Source organism: Schistocerca cancellata, chromosome 1 (genome assembly GCF_023864275.1).
Source record: "Schistocerca cancellata isolate TAMUIC-IGC-003103 chromosome 1, iqSchCanc2.1, whole genome shotgun sequence".
Classification (NCBI taxonomy): Eukaryota; Metazoa; Arthropoda; class Insecta; order Orthoptera; family Acrididae; genus Schistocerca; species Schistocerca cancellata.
The window spans coordinates 94,778,399-94,796,368 of NC_064626.1; the positions used below are offsets into that span (position 1 = coordinate 94,778,399).

Here is a 17,970-nt window from a genome sequence, read left to right on the forward strand (position 1 = left end):
GAAAGAAGTTGCTCAAACAGATGAACAAAAATCTAAATGACAATACTGGTCTCTGCGGTGTACGTAGACGTGTGAGAGGAAAAGCTGACTAACCGGCGCTCGTTTCTACGAACAGAAACTGACACGTCTGGCTTCACCACCCAATTTTGACCCTGCCACTGCTAGCTCACTGGCTTTTGCAGATATGAAAAAACAAGGAAGTCGACATGAAGTGTTCCAGACAAATCCGATATGTGACGAAACCGAATGACGTTGCCATCGGACACCCTTTATTGTGCCACCTACTTGGAGTTACCATAGTTAGCAAAGTGGTTATCGCCAAGCTTGAACGTGCATCGTTTTCCTCTCAATTCTTGCTCTAAGTGAGATAGGCAGGCTGATAACTTATCGATTTACAGAATATCTAATAATAAATCAATACTTAAATATACAGCTCTATAACTGACAGTTTATTTACAATGTGCAGCCGATATTTTTTTGGCCGGTATGTCGATGTTATTTCCGTCAGTATATCGACAACTTTTTTCTATTTATCGAGAGCCCATAACGACATTTTTTAAATTATATATGAAGCTAGTATCTGTTCCCGAAAGAACAGTTACCGTTGATGGCCATTTCATTCTAGCGAAGCTGCACGGTCATTAACGGTAACTGTTCTTTCGGGAACAGATACTACCTTCATATATAGTTAAAATATGGCTTCCCGGCCTTTGACCTCCTTGTGCGAACGCACACGCTATGCCCGAACCCGTACGGGACTTGGTTGATTAATCTGCAGCGGATAGGCGCTTGGTGCAGGGAGTGGCAACTGACCCTTAACATAGACAAATGTAATGTATTGCTAATACATAGAAAGAAGGATCCTTTATTCTATGATTATATGATAGCGGAACAAACATTGGTAGCAGTTACTTCTGTAAAATATCTGGGAGTATGCGTGCGGAACGATTTGAAGTGGAATGATCATATAAAATTAATTGTTGGTAAGGCGGGTACCAGGTTGAGATTCATTGGGAGAGTCCTTAGAAAATGTAGTCCATCAACAAAGGAGGTGGCTTACAAAACACTCGTTCGACCTATACTTGAGTATTGCTCATCGGTGTGGGATCCGTACCAGATCGGGTTGACGGAGGAGATAGAGAAAATCCAAAGAAGAGCGGCGCGTTTCGTCACAGGGTTATTTGGTAACCGTGATAGCGTTACGGAGATGTTTAACAAACTCAAGTGGCAGACTCTGCAAGAGAGGCGCTCTGCATCGCGGTGTAGCTTCCTCGCCAGGTTTCGAGAGGGTGCGTTTCTGGATGAGGTATCGAATATATTGCTTCCCCCTATTTGTACCTCCCTAGGAGATCACGAATGTAAAATTAGAGAGATTAGAGCGCGCACGGACGCTTTCAGACAGTCGTTCTTCCCGCGTACCACACGCGACTGGAACAAGAAAGGGAGGTAATGACAGTGGCACGTAAAGTGCCCTCCGCCACACACCTTTGGGTGGCTTGCGGAGTATAAATGTAGATGTAGATGTAGAGTAATGAGTATGATAGGCGCGCCACGAATGTAATGGTGTGGACGTGTTGGGAATGTGGGTCTCACGGTGAGCGTGCCCTGCAGGCGCACCATTCTCTGTGCCCTCGGTGGCTCAGATGGATAGAGCGCCTGCCATGTAAGCAGGAGGCCCTGGGTTCGAGTTCCGGTCGAGGCACACATTGTCAGCATGTTACCAATGAAGTATATCTACGCCTGTTTGCAGCAAGGGTCCCGATATTTTTAAAAATATCAAGTCGTGGACAGTAGCACGCGGACAGTTCACCACTCTCCATTTTCTAGATTCTCGTTCCCAGGCTTCTTGGTCAAAGTCTCTTACGTCAGAGGATTTCCCTATTTGTGCCCCTTATCGTCCTAGAATGTTTCCCCTTTCATCTGTGCTCCGCTGATATAGTTTCCGTACCAGGTATCGTGCCCAGAAGGCCATCAGTAACCTCAAACTTAACAATGAACTATTGAATAAGTCGTAAAAACACGACAGGCCATTGTAAATAGTTCTTGGCAACCTGACGATTATCGGATGATCTAAACTCCAGTGAATTAAAGTTTATTCCATCAGTAACTCTTGGTACTGTCGAAATACGACTTTTTAATTTTTTTTTCTTGCTCCGCTCTACGTATTCCCAAAATTTCGAGTGTAGCATCTCAAATAAAAATGGTCTCAACCATTCTTTTTTTCCCCTTTATTTTCCCGATGCCCCAAAGCTTCCAGTGTCGAGTGTCGGAATGCAGTCTGCTACATTTCTGTTCACTAGTGCCTCTCAAATAAAAACTGTCTGGACCATTAAACGTTACTCGCATGAAGCCAATTCCGAGGCACCGGTGACAAATCAATTGGCAACTGTTCCGCCCGGACGCAGTACAGGAGCACCTCTCCCGCGAGGTGGTGGAGAGAACCCCGCGCTCCGCTGTGTCCGCCTCTCTCTCTCCCACGGCCATCGCCGCCGGAGCGTGGCTAGAGGGCCGTATTGGCTGCTCTCCTCTCTGGTGTGCGTTCTGCCGGAAACCCAGGAGCGGCCGCGCGCCGATCCCCGTGGGCGTCATAAAGCGCTGCGGCGTAGAGGGCGCGTCGCCGCAACACGACAGACCGGCGGGCGAGGCTAACACGCGGCAGCAACTGCATTGGTTTGCGAACTCGCTGTTAACTCGAATAAAACTCTTTCTGATATTTGTCGCAGCAAAAAAGATCCGCCTGACTGGAAAAAGAGGGCAGGTCACTCTTGTTTGCAAAAAAAGGTAAAAGGTCACATGCACAGAATTGTAGACCAATGTAGCTTACGTCCGCCAATTACAGTGTTTTAGAGTATATGCTGAGTTCAAACCTTATGTCTCTATAGTCGTCCGTAATTATAAAAGTGTTGCCGGTGCAGAATTTTATGTCCGATAAATATTCGTGGGATTCATGTCAAGCGATCTGGGTGGTGTCACGCGATCTGGGCCAAATCAATCTCTCGAATTCTCCATTATGTTCTTCAAACAGATCGCCACATAATGTGACTCACTGACGTGGCGCATCGTTGGTGGGAACTTGAAGTCCATGAGTAGCAGCAAATGGTATTCAAGTAGCCGAATATAACCATTTCCCGTCAATGCTCGGTTCAGTTGGGCCAGAGGAAGCAGTCCATTCCATGTTAAGACTGATTACACATTGTCCTAACGGACACGTTGGTCTCACGTCCCACATTGATTTCTGCGGCTATTTCACGCCTGGGCATTGAGTCAAACGGAGCTTGGATGGCGTGTACAGGTACAGCTGCCCATGCAGCTTCAACACGATACCACAGTTCATCAAGAGTAGTGACTGGCGTATTGTGACGAGCCAGCTGCTCGGCCACCATTGACCAGACGTTTTCAGTTGTTGAGAGATCTGGAGAATGTGCTGGCCAGGGCAGTAGTCGAACTTTTTCTGTATCCAGAAAGGCCCGTACAGGACCTGCAACATGCGGTCGTGCATTATCCTGCTGAAATGTAGGGTTTCGCAGGGTTCGAATGAAGGGTAGAGCCACGGGTCGTAACACATCTGAAATCTAACGTCCACTGTTCGAACAGCCATCAATGTGAACAAGAGGTGACCGAGACGTGTAACCAATGGCACTCCATACCATGACGTCGGCTGATACGCCAGTATGGCGATGACGAATACACGCTTCCAATGTGCGTTCACCGCGATGTCGCCAAACAAGGATGCGACCATCATGATGCTGTAAACAGAACCTGGATTCATCCCAAAAAATGACGTTTTGCCATTCGTGCATGCAGGTTCGTCGTTGAGCACGCCATCGCAGGAGTACCTGTCTGTGATGCAGCGTCAAGGGTAACCGCCGTCATGGTCTCCGAGCTGATAGTCCATGCTGCTGCAAACGTCGTCGAACTGTTCGTGCAGATGGTGGTTGTCTTGCAAACGTCCCCACGTGTGGACTCAGGTATCGCGACGTGACTGCACGATCCGTTATAGCCATGCGGATAAGATGCCTGTGATCTCGACTGCTAGTGATACGAGGCCGTTGGGATCCAGCCAGCATGGTGTTTCGTATTACCCTCCTAAACCCACCGCTTCCATGTTCTACTAACGGTCATTGGATCTCTACCAACACGAGCAGCAATGTCGCGATGCGATAAACCGCAATCGCGATAGGCTACAATCCGACCTTTATCAAAGTCGGAAACGGGATGGTACGCATTTCTCCTCCTTACACGAGGCATTACGACAACGCTTCACCATGCAACGCCGGTCAACTGCTGTTCGTGTATGAGAAATCTGTTGGAAACTTTCCTCATGTCAGCAGGTTGTAGGTGTCGCCTCCGGCGCCAAGCTATGAAAAGCTGTTCATTTGCATATCACAGCATCTTCTTGCTGTCGGTTAAATTTCGCGTCAATAGCATGTCATCTTCATGGTGTAGCAACGGCCAGTAGTGTAAATACTCCCGGTCCGCTACCAAGTCCTTAGCTAGTGGACGAGTCCGTCTTCGCGAGACTGAGGGAACCAGGGGAGGCTGGCCAGCGTGCAGCACTGTGCATAAATTACGCAGGTTTGTATTATTCAGTACCCATGGCCGTGGAGCTCCCTGTTCGGCAATCGCACGCGAGCGCACTCTGCTCTTGAATCACCGACTCGGCTAGCTTGCGATGCTGACTCGCCCCACGGAGCTCGTAGTTCTTGGGAGGACCGGTAAATCGCTCGCTTATATCGCTGCTCGCTCGTGGAGAATTTATGAAACCCGACGGGCGGCGCTCCTGAACCCCCGCCTCTCACCCAGCGGAATTATTAGCTCGATTACGCCCCGTAACTTTTTATGTCTGTGTGAACAGCCAGTCCGTAGACAGCAAGCGGGGAGCACGCCGTGTTCCGACTCACACTTCTTGAAAAAATAAGCGGCCGCCAGTGCAGCATGTCTTAGACTAGGCTGTCGACAGTTTCGATGTGAATCGATTAGAGATGAAGCGCAGTGTGTGTATCCGTAACGTCTGTGCAGTTACAATGGAAGGCATCTGTCAAAAATTCAGAATGCGCATACAGATGCTCACCTTCGAAGCTACCATCGTTCTGTGACTGCTTCTGTTTTGTTTTCGTCGGCTGACACGGACGAATGGAAGTCTTAAATGTTTTAGTCGGTACCGACCAACAAAATTCTTTTGCGGCTGCGTTGGACCGACCGAAAAAAATACTTTATTAATCTTTTATTCCCTTTAAGAGTTTAAATTCCAGCCTTCATTATTTTCGATTTACCGGTTTACAACAGTTCTCTCAGAGGCACATACAGTTTTTTAACTGAAATGTTAGTTCTGTGGCATATGCGGTCATCTGTCCCCTCCCACAATGCAAATACCAAACTGTTTTTCTAATCATATGTGATAAATAATTCTGTATCAGTCACAAGGAGAGTCTCCGACTGAGACTTGGACTTTCGAACTGTCCAAAAAATGTGACGGAACACGGAACGTTGCGTGTCTCAAAATTGTATGTGTCGTCTACCTGCAGATTGTTTACAAAATACGTTTGCTTGTTTGGATTTAACTGGCTTCAAATGGCTCTGAGCACTATGGGACTTAATTTCTGAGGTCATCAGTCCCCTAGAACTTAGAACTACTTAAACCTAACTAACCTAAGGACATCACACACATCCATGCCCGAGGCAGGATTCGAACCTGCGACCGTAGCGGTCGCGTGGTTCCATACTGTAGCGCCTAGAACCGCTCGGCTACGCCGGCCGGCGTAAATGGTCATGTTTGGAAGCATGACTTATAATTAATTCTTAATGCCTGAGGATACTCTATCCTTTGACGAAAACTGGTATTTTTAATAAAGATTTGACAAGCAGCTATTGTACCGCATCAAGATTTTTGAAAACCTTCTTGTCACTCATGCAGTACAGGATTTCACGAACGGTTTCTGGAAGAAGAAAAAAAAATCGTTGCGTTTAAGGAAATCGGTGACTGACTCATTATGAAGGTCCATTTGTTTTTTTTAGACTTGTTTTTTGTTTTGATAGTTACTACCTCCTCTCAAAGTTTTCGATACATTTTTTAACATCATATATACGTACACTGACGAAAAAAATTTCAACACCAAGAAGGAGTAGTGCGACATAAACCAAACTTGGTAGGCGTGTTTTTTATATCTAAGAGATGATGACTATTCCAATTTCACACCTCTGTGACGATGCAATTTAGGTTTAAAAACAGTCTTGGTTGCAATTTTAGTTCTCTTTATTTTTCAACTACGCGTTTCGCCTTATTTAGGCATCTGCAGGTTGATCTTAATTTGGTATTTCTTAGAACGCACCTTTAAACAGTGTAGGCAAAGGGCGTCGTCGAATACATCAGGCCAACATCGCCTTCGTTAAACTCAATGAAGCCGGCCCCGGTGGCTGAGCGGTTCTAGGCGCTTCAGTCCGGAACCGCGCGACTGCTACGGTCGCAGGTTCGAATCCTGCCTCGGGCATGGATGTGTGTGATGTCCTTAGGTTAGTTAGGTTTAAGTAGTTCTGAGTTCTAGGGGACTGATGACCTCCGATGTTAAGTCCCATAGTGCATAGAGCCATTTGAAGCCATTTGAAACAGTAAAAACTTTTCTAGGTGGATGCGAGTGACTCCAAGATTGCATAGCGCGTTCCCGTTCACAAGAACGCGTTATGCAGGTCTTGGAGTTACTCGTAGAAAAGTTTTTACTAAGTTTAACGAAGGCGATGGCGATGTTGGCCTGATGTATTCTACGACGCCCTTTGGCTACACTGTTTGAAGGATCGTTCTAAGAAATACCAAATTAAGGTCAACCTGAAGATGCCTAAATAAGGCGAAACGCGTAGTTGAAAAATAAAAAAAAACACTAAAATTGCAACCAAGACCGTTTTTAACCAGTACTGTTAAGCACTGGTTAGCTGTATTCCACATATGGATTAGAAGAATTTCTACACACTGTAACGGTTGTGAGCGCTAATTATCTTTGAGACTGGACGTAGTGAGCTGCTGTTAGTGAAGAATGACTTTGAAGCGACGAAGACTTCATTACCAACACCTCACTGAGTTTGAACGACGTTGTGTAATAACACTACTAGAAGCTGCAAGTTCCTTCTGCGATATTGCAGAAAGACTTTGCAGAGCTGTAGCTTCTGTAAATAACCGCTGGAAGTGGTGGTCACGGGAACGTACAGGTTGCAACACGACCGGATGGCCACATGGCACTACCTAGAGGGAAGATCATCTCGTTCGGCGTATAGCTGTGGAGTATCTGCAGTAGCAATCTGAGCAGCGGTTGGCACTATAGTGTCACAGCGAATTGTTACAAACAGTTACTCCAAGGACAGCTCCGAACCAGGTGCTCTGTGGTGTGCATTCAACCGATACCAAAGGACCGTCATATCTTAATCGCATTTATTATTATTATATCGCCAGCCGGTTTCAGCCCAACGTTGGGGTCATCTTCTGGGCGTTTACACCATTGGTCGACTGCTGGTGATTTCACTCCTAGTTTCCTGCCGTTATGTAGACATGAGTGGCACCACCAGCAGTCGATTGGTTCAGATGGCTCTGAGCACTATGGGACTTAACATCTATGGTCATCAGTCCCCTAGAACTTAGAACTACTTAAACCTAACTAACCTAAGGACATCACACAACACCCAGTCATCACGAGGCAGAGAAAATCCCTGACCCCGCCGGGAATCGAACCCGGGAACCCGGGCGTGGGAAGCGAGAACGCTACCGCACGACCACGAGCTGCGGACCAAGCAGTCGACCAATGGTGTAAACGCCTAGAAGATACCACTACGTTGGGTTGAAACCGGTTGGCGGTATAATAATAATAAATGCGATTAAGACTGCTTTTGAACGATTGATTAATCATACTAATCGCTGCTTCATCTCCACAACCATGTTGTCCAAAAACTTTCATATCTGACTTAAGTGGTGTCAAGCGAGAGCTCATTGGAGCTTTGTGATGAAAGCTGGGCCTGCCTCGGTGCGAGTGATGGCCGTGTCTTGGTTAGAAGGAGGCCAGTTGATGTCTTGCAAAAAAACAGCGTACATGCTAGACACGCCTGACCTACGCATGCAGTTATGCCTGGAGTGTGATTTAGATTGAGCGCTGGAGCACTCTCGTTGTTATCGAAACACTTTGACTGCAAATCTGGTTATTCGACCTTTTATGTGATGTCATTCGTGAACAGCATTCCAGTGGGTATTTTCCAGGGAGATACCGCTCGCCCACTTACAGCTGTTATAACCCAACATGTCTTGGCCTGCTCGACCACCAGTTCTATCTCCAATCGAGCGCACATGGGACGTCATCGGACAGACAACTTCAGCGTCGTACACAACCGGCATTAACCGCCCCTGTACTGACCAACTGTGCGGTAGCGTTCTCGCTTCCCACGCCCGGGTTCCCGGGTTCGATTCCCGGCGGGGTCAGGGATTTTCTCTGCCTCGTGATGGCTGGGTGTTGTGTGCTGTCCTTAGGTTAGTTAGGTTTAAGTAGTTCTAAATTCTAGGGGACTGATGACCATAGATGTTAAGTCCCATAGTGCTCAGAACCATTTTTTTTGTATTGACCAACTAAGTGCAACAGCTTGAACTCTACCCCACAACCTGTACTTCACAATCCATGCACGTTTGCAAGCTTGCATTCAACAGTCCCACGGTTACACCTGCTATTACTGTACCAGTGTTTCACATTTGCAATGGCGTATATCGCGCATAAATTAACCTGTGGTCTTACAATGTTAGTCACTTGAATATGTTGCCTAGACAAACGTATTGTCAGAATTTCATTACTCTATATTACACTACTGGGCATTAAATTTGCTACACCACGAAGATGACGTGCTATAAACGCGAAATATAACCGACAGGAAGAAGATGCTGTGATATGCAAATGATTATCTTTTCAGAGCATTCACACAAGGTTGGCACCGGTGGCGACACCTACAACGTGCTGACATGTGGAAATTTCCAACCGATTTCTCATACACAAACAGCAGTTGACCGGCGTTCCCTGGTGAAACGTTGTTGTAATGCCTCGTGTAAGGACGAGAAATGCGTACCATCCCGTTTAGGACTTTGATTAAGGTCGGATTGTAACCTATCGCGATTGCGGTTTATCGTATCGCGACATTGCTGCTCGCGTTGATCGAGATCCAATGACTGTTAGTAAAATATGGAATCGGTGGGTTCAGGAGGGTAATACGGAACGCCGTGATGGATCTCAACGGCCTCGTATCACTAGCAGTCGAGATGACAGGCATCTTATCCGCATGGCTGTAACGGGTCTTGCAGCCACGTCTCGATCCCTGAGTCAACAGTTGGGGACGTTTGCAAGACAACAACCATCTGCACGAACAGTTCGACGACGTTTGCAGCAGCACGGACTATCAGCGCGGAGACCATGGCTGCAGTTACCGTTGACGCTGCATCACAGACAGGAGCGCCTGCGATGGTGTACTCAGAGACAAACCTGGGTGCACAAATTTTTTCGGATGAATCCAGGTTCTGTTTACAGCAACATGATGGTCGCATCCGTGTTTGGCGACATCGCGGTGAACGCACATTGGACGCGTGTATTCGTCATTCCCATACTGGCGTATCACCCGGCGTGATGGTATGGGATACCATTGGTTGTACGTTTCGGTCACGTCTTGTTCGCATTGACGGCACTTTGAAGAGTGGACGTTACATTTCAAAAAAATGGCTCTGAGCACTATGGGACTTAACAGCTGTGGTCATCAGTCCCCTAGAACTTAGAAGTACTTAAACCTAACTAACCTAAGGACATCACACACATCCATGCCCGAGGCAGGATTCGAACCTGCGACCGTAGCAGTCGCGCGGTTCCGGACTGCGCGCCTAGAACCGCGAGACCACCGCGGCCGGCCGTTACATTTCAGATGTGTTACGACCCGTGGCTCTACTCTTCATTCGATCCCTGCGAAACCCTACACTTCAGCAGGATGATGCACGACTGCACGTTGCAGGTTCTGTACGGGCCTTTCTGGATACAGAAAATGTTCGAGTGCTGCCCTGACCAGCACATTCTCCAGAACTCTCACCAATTGTAAACGTCTGGTCAACGGTGGCCGAGCAACTGGCTCGTCACAGTACGCGAGTCACTACTCTTGGTGAAGTGTGGTATCGTGTTGAAGCTGTATGGGCAGCTGTACATGTACACGCCATCCAAGCTCTGTTTGACTCAATGCCAGGCGTATCAAGGCCGTTATTTCGGCCAGAGTTGGTTGTTCTGGGTACTGATTTCTCAGGATCTATGCACCCAAATCGCGGGAAAATGTAATCACATGTCAGTTCTAGTATAATATATTTGTCCAATGAATACTTATCACCCGCATTTCTTCTTGGTGTAGCTATTTTAAGGGCCAATAGTGTAGATACCTCGAAGTTCAGATAATTAGCTTCCACCGACAGAGACATGCGCCAATGAAGAATCAGCACGGGACGACGTTTACGAGAGCTCCACCGCGCACAGGTAGGAGGAAATCCGACGACACGACCCACCAAGGAGGATCAAGGAAGGTCCGACTTACACTCGCAAATTCCTGGTGGAAATGCTGACCAGTTATACTGTACGTCACATATACCACCCTCTACGCACTCGCGGCTAAGCAGAGTGATAACAGTATCAGTTTAGAAGCGACGGAATCTTGCGAGTCACGTCGCAGGTGAGTGCGCTGTGCGTTGCCCGCCGTGTGCGCCTCGCGCAGGGGACAAGCCGCATTCCGCCGTGTAACTCGGCAGCGAGTCTGCTGCTGTGACCGAGTGGTGCGGGGTGGGTTGACCACCGTGCCGCGCCGAGCAGTCTGGCCGGGGCCGTCAAACCAGTTCTTGTCGCGGCTCTCCCGGCGAACACATGGCGCCGCCGGCGGCGGGCGATGACCGCCGTCGCACTACCGGGAATTGATAAACAACACAGTTTGCTGCTTCAGTGACGCGCACTGGCAGTACACCGTGTCCGAGACGAAAGGCCACAATTTGAAATGTCTCTAAGACAACGCGTAGTCGCTACGTAAAGAAAATTCATACAACAATGGATACGGAAAGTTTTTGGAAATTTTGCTCCATTAAGTTTCGGGAATGCAGCCGCATGAATTTTGCTTCTTCTTCTAATATTTCGGCTGTATACCTTTCAGCCATCTTGAGAGAGAGCCGTACGACTGACGCTCCAGCGCTCGCTCCATCCTTTTAAACTCGCGGACCGCGCCACTGCGCATGCGGCCACAGATAAACAAGGCGCCAGTGATGTTGATCGGCGGCAAAGACGTACAATATGCATGAGTTACGTCTGTGGCTGCGCATTCGATCCATGCTGGGAGGACGATGTATTACTGGGAGCTGAACTGTAGCGACGTCTTTGTAAGTTCAATATTGAAAGTGCCGGATTCCATGATTTATCTAATGTGAAACCGCTGTCTCTATTAATTAAATTCTTCGTCAAGCGGATTTCAATGGCCTCTTTTACTACGGAGTCCCAGAAAGATGAAACAGAAGTCAGAATTTCGACATTTTCCTATACCATAGAGTGGCCAGAATCAATACAATGCTCTGCCACAGCCGATTTACTGGGTTGTAAGAGCCGAGTGTACCTGCGATGTTCCGTACACCTCTCTTGGACTGTACGATTCGTTTGTCCGATATATGAAAGGCCACATTCACATGGTATCTTATAAACTCCAGGCTTGCGGAGTAGTAAGTCATCTTTAACGGAACCCAGGAGTGCAGCCGTCTTCGCCGGTGGACGCAAAATCACTTTTACTTTATGTTTAGTGAGGATCCGTCCTATTTTGGATGAAAGGCTTCCCACATACGGCAGGAAAGCCATGGATTTAAATGTTTCCTCGTCATCTTCTGCATTCCTTACGGACACCTTAGGTTTTATTTGTAGTGCCTTACGTATCTGTTGTGGAGAATACCCGTTGTCCTCAAAAACTCTCTTCAGATGTAAAAGTTCGTTTTTTAAACTACTTTCATCAGATATGACGTGTGCTCGGTGTACCAAAGTTCTTAGAACACTACTCGTCCGGGAAGGATGGTGACAGCTATTTGCATGTAAATGTAAGTCCGTATGGGTCGGTTTCCGATATACTGCATGACCCAAAGTGCCATCTTCTTTGCGCCGAACCAAGACATCCAAAAATGGAAGACATCCCTCCTTTTCCACTTCCATTGTAAACTGAATTTGTCCATGGATGGAATTCAGATGGTTTAAGAAGTCCTGCAATTTGTCCTCGCCATGGGGCCACACTACAAAGGTGTCATCAACGTACCTCCAAAAAACTGTAGGCTTCAAACTAGCAGACTCCAGGGCCTTCTCTTCGAAGTCCTCCATAAATAAATTGGCCTCCAAGGATGACAAAGGACTACCCATGGCAACACCGTCAGTCTGTTCAAAAAAGTCGTTATTAAATAAAAAGTATGTGGAGGTCATCACATGGCGAAACAAAGCTAAAATCTCCTTATCAAAACTTTTTCCTATGAGATCTAAAGATTCAGAGAGAGGCACCTTAGTAAATAGCGACACTACATCAAAGCTGACTAATAGATCAGAGGTGTTCAGTTTCAAAGATTTTAATTTGCCAATGAAATCTGCAGAGTTCCTTATATGATGATCACATTTTCCCACAAGCGGCCTCAATAGTGACGCCAGGTGCTTGGTACAATCATAGTTGGGAGAACCAATATTGCTCACGATAGGACGTAGAGGAACGTCTTTCTTATGGATCTTTGGGAGTCCATAAAGCCTTGCAGGCACTGCACCACTTGGTTTCAGTCTTCGTATGACTTCCGGTGGAAATGGGGAGGCATTCAAAAGCGACGCCGTCTTCCTTACCACCTTGTTGGTGGGGTCTTTACTGATCTTCCGGTACATACTATCATTCAGTAAGCTATATATCTTATCATGATAGTCGTCACGCGACATTAAAACAGTGGCATTACCTTTATCAGCAGGGAGAACCACCGTTTCGGTATCTTGGCGGAGCATACGTAGTGCAGTCCTCTCTGCCACAGATATATTGCTTCTTTGTAGGCGAGCCTTCATAACAGCTCGACAAGTTTCGCGTCTTATTTCATCTGCAGAATCCGTAGAGAGTGGTCGAACAGCTTGTTGAGTCACATATTTCCGCGTGAGCCCCATGAGTGGCAGTTTCTCTTCTGGCGTTCTTCAGCCTCTGTAGCGTAACTGTCTGATTTGTCACTCTAACCCTCTCACGAAGCTGTTCCAGAGTAAGGATGGCGGTTGTCGCTGAAACAACCTTTTTTCGAATTAAAAGGAAGGTCAGCGTTGGTCGTAATATTGATGGTTTATTGATAGCAAAATCGATTTTGAATCACATTCTGATCATCTTCAGTGCTGTGGTGTACAAATTAAACTCATAGGCAGTGGTATCAAGTTATCAATAAACAAAACTGAGAAACGATCACAATAACTCAGTTTTGGTTGCTGCTATGTTGCTTCGTAAAAACAGTTCCACACAAGCGTTGGTGCCATTCTGCAATACAACAGATGTCTCGCAACGACAGTGAGAAACTACCGTATTGACTGGGTATCACGCGTACCTTGAGCCACGGCACAAGGCAACAGGGACATTATCTGAACAACACTGTATCGGTTCTTCTGCCAAGTATCTTTTGCTCATTTTTGCCTATGAGATTAATTTGCACACCACAGCACTGAAGATGATCACTATGTGAGTGAAAATCGATTTTTGCTATCAATAAACCATCAATATTACGGCCAACGCTGACCTTCCTTTTAATTTAACATATATGGTCGTTGTGCACACAGCACTCCATGGAGTCGCCAATCAGTAACCTTTTTTCGGTTATATCGGTTCCGTTTCCACGTTATTTTACCCTGACGGTTAAAACTGCTCAAAATAACCCGTTTCTGAAATAACCGATTTTTCGTTCTTTTTATGTTTGTCATTTCCTGGAATGGACATAGAAATGAAACAGACAGTGAAAAATGTCGAGTCAGTTTCAAGATAGGCCTACATAGAATCAAAAAAATTAAGTTAAATAGGCAAAGCCGCGCGGGATTAGCCGAGCGGTCTCGGGCGCTGCAGTCATGGACTGTGCGGCTGGTCCCGGCGGAGGTTCGAGTCCTCCCTCGGGCATGAGTGTGCGTGTTTGTCCTTAGAATAATTTAGGTTAAGTAGTGTGTAAGCTTAGGGACTGATGACCTTAGCAGTCCCATAACATTTCACACACATTTGGACATTTTAAATAGGCAAATAAAAGAAAACTTGCTCCATCTACTGTTTCTTACTTTTTTCGAAAAGCGATAAGTGGTTGAATACCACAAAAAAATCAACACTATCCTCTTAATGGCTCTAATTTTTTGACGCTCAGCTGAAAAATCAAGTCGTAATCGGGTATGGTACGACTATATGGGCCTTGCGAACAATCAGTGCAGAGGATGAAACCTCAGGCTGAACAGCTCTGTTTGTTGTTAATTTGTCCGTTTTCAAGGGCTACGAGCAGATAAAGGCATATTATATAGACACAGGCCACACATCAATGAACTGTTGGTAAGTTTTTAGTTTATTCCTGTTAGCATAATTTCCTTCCTCTTTTTATTATTTCATAGATATGGCAGACAAATCTTTGATTAGATCTTTTAAACCAAATGAAGCCCTGTACTTCGCTGCTATGTTGCTTCGTAAAAACAGTTCCAGACAAGAGTTGTTGCCATTCTGCAATACAGCAGATATCCAGCAACGACAGCGAGAAACTACCGTATTGGCCGGGAGGGGGGGGGGGGGGGGACAAATCTTGGAGACTGCATGTACACGCATACCTTAAGCCACGACACAAGGCAACAGGGACGTTATCTCAGCAACACTGTACCAATTCTTCTGCCAAGTGTCTTTTGCTCATTTCTGACGGCATTGTTACTAGAACAGCACTGATCTCTTTTCCAAATTTCCATAATAACGTAATATTGAAAACTATTGCAAATTTGACTCATAAAATTACTGATTTAAAAAAAAAAATGTTTATTAAAAACGAACACTTTTAGGCCTGCTGCTATGGCAGATTCACAGTTCAGCGTTCTTACTCGATTTTTAGGAAAAAATTAAAAGCACCTGTTATAACCTAGACCAAACAAATACCGAAATATGCGGTTATGCAGAACTAAAATACCATTATCGGTTTTAACCGTTCGGTTTTTCCCATTCCTGTTCCAGAGAGCGTTGTGTTACACTCTGTCCTTAACACACCAGCACAGGAAGAGATTGGGGGGAGCAGTGTCAGGCGACCAGGATGGCCATGGGGTTGGTCCATCTCTCCCAATATATCTTTGAGGAAATCCGCCACTCGGTGAGTTACATGCCAGTGTGGTAGTGATCCATCCTGATGAAAGAGAAGGTATGAGTTTCAATGTCTTATCTTAGGCCACACAAAATTAACTATCATATCAAGGTAAAAGTGACCAGTAGTAATTGTCTCTGCAAAGGAAAAAGGTTCAATAATCCTCCATTAAACCACACCAAACGATGGAGTTTGGGCAGTCTCATTCATATGCCATGGCCTCATGAGGATGACTGCCACTCTTAATTGACACATTGTGTCTGTTGACTTCTTCACAGAGGTGAAATGCTGCATCATCAGAAAACATAATCTTAGTAAGGAAGTTGCTGTCTGTGTTACTGTGCTGAAGAATGTTTTCGAAAACGTCGTTCATTTTGGTTTGTTGGCAGGTTTCATCTCACGTAACAATTGCACTTTTTATCTGTAAGGCTTTTGGCACCTGAGTGGTGCATGATGGGTACTTGAATTTTGGGACATGAAACTTATTTGACACCATACAGATGGATTTCCTACGAGTTCTTGCAGACACATCTGAAATGTGATTAACAGTCTCCTCTGACGTTCTTCATAGCCCACCACCATATCTCTACAGACACTGTCTCCCACTCCTTGATTTTCTTGACATTGGTAAGGTTTCTGTGGTGCTCTATGTGGAAATGTCGTTGAACTGCAATTATGAACCCTAGTTCGGCATACAACCACATGGTTTGTGATTTTTCAGTATTTGTTGCTATTTTCAGTTGTTTCAAAGCTTTTATGTTTCTTTAATTTTCGGTTCTGCAATAAAATATAAATTAAAATAAAAATTAATTTGACGTGTAACATTGTCTGTGATATATGTAATGCAGAGTCTGTGTGTAAGTGTGGACTCTCTTGTCAAACCCCAGGATCGATTACAACCAAATTCATCACAGAAACAGCAGGCCTCACGAGAATCAGCACTCTGGAGTTTGTAACCTCCTAGCTCCAATAGCAGCAGAGATAGTGGAAAAAAACTTGGTCTGCAGCCCCTGGCGTACAGGCTTATATTTTATAATCTCCATAAGATGCCATAAAATTCAGAAAATGTCCTCTTGTTTATTCATGTCATTTGTACTTGGCAGTGTGGAAGCTTACTATTTTAATTATGCTTCATGACATAAAAACTAAAGTCCGTCCGAACAGGCCTTGGAAGGCCCAACGCTACCGACCGGCCGCCGTGTCATCCTCAGCCTACAGGCGTCAGTGGGTGCGGATATGGAGGGGCATGTGGTCAGCACACCGCTCTCCCGGCCGCATGTCAGTTTACGAGGCCGGAGCCGCTACTGCTCAATCGAGTAGCTCCTCAGTTTGCCTCACGAGGGCTGAGTGCACCCCGCTTGCCAACAGCGCTCCGTAAACGGGATGGTCACCCATCCAAGTGCTAGCCCAGCCCGAGAACGCTTAAATTCGGTGATCTCACGATAACCGGTGTTGCCACTACGGCAAGGCCGTTGGAGCTTGATCGCATACATAAGAAAAATTCCATCCTTTGCAACTGAATGTTTTGCTTATGTGTTCAATAGCTGTAACTAAAGTAGTTAGATTTAAATCGGCTGCCAAAAATCCTTACAGAAATTCCTATCAAAAAATGTCTGCTAAATAATTATCTTTATGTTATAGACCGCTAGAGATGCCTTGCGTGATAGGCGAAACACGCTTGGTACACACAAATAATAAATTCAATTGCAAAACTCGAGTTTTTCTTATATATATGATAAACTGTAATTGAAGTAGTATTTGAGGAAAAATGGCTTTAAATATTCTTACTATTTAAAACTAGTTCTTATTAATTATTAGCAGTAAAACAGTAACTGAACATAAATTCAAAAGGTAATGTCACTCATCTCCCCACAGTACATCTTATCTCTCCCAAAAAGATGGGAACTTTCGAAATAAATTAGCGGGAAGCACTTACACCAGCTGCGCACTCTACAGAAATTTGAAAATAGAGTTATGAAAATGATCACGCCAAACTTTTACACAGCAGTGACTTCTTCCACTACTTCATGTGAAAATAGTATTGGGGTTGTATCACAAACGAAGGGAAGAAGACTGCAGACAGTAGCAACGAAGGAAGGGAGACTTGTGTTTAACGATCTCCCGAGGGTAAGGTCAACAGGGATGGTGCATACCCTCTGACTGGGAAAATAGCTGCAAGGAAGCTGGCCATGCCTTTACAAAGAAACCAGTTTGGTTTTGGGGAAAGTATACAAAACTAAAACCTTGCTGGCCAGATGAGGAGCTGAGTACAGATCTTCCCGAAAGCAATTCCAGTGTCTTAAAACATTGTTCGGTGATGAAAATGACTTGTTTATGTACACTGCAATTCACACAAGTGATGTACGAAAATAAGTGTAGTAATACATTACATTCTGGATAATGGGGGGAAATTAATAAATCACCTACTCAGAACTGTCCACAAACCATGTATGCAAATCAGACAAGGGGATGAAAATAATAGAGACGATCTTGGAAAAAATGGAGTAGAAGTATCATGACAGACGACCTAATACGGTTCCCATAAAAACAAATAATTTTCTTTCGTTCAGTGTAATTCGTAAGGTAGTTGACGTCCTGTGTCTTACCAT

General features: G+C 45.5%; 1 protein-coding gene and 1 non-coding gene across 2 annotated transcripts in view; both read left to right on the plus strand.

The window, feature by feature from the left end:
• The window catches only part of LOC126166217 (rhotekin-like), a 512,066-nt gene that overhangs the window by 46,914 nt on the left and 447,182 nt on the right, over positions 1–17,970 (plus strand). The gene's annotated exons all lie outside the window — the stretch shown is intronic.
• Positions 1,628–1,702, plus strand: Trnat-ugu (transfer RNA threonine (anticodon UGU)). Its single transcript has one exon. It is a non-coding gene; the product is annotated as a tRNA-Thr (tRNA).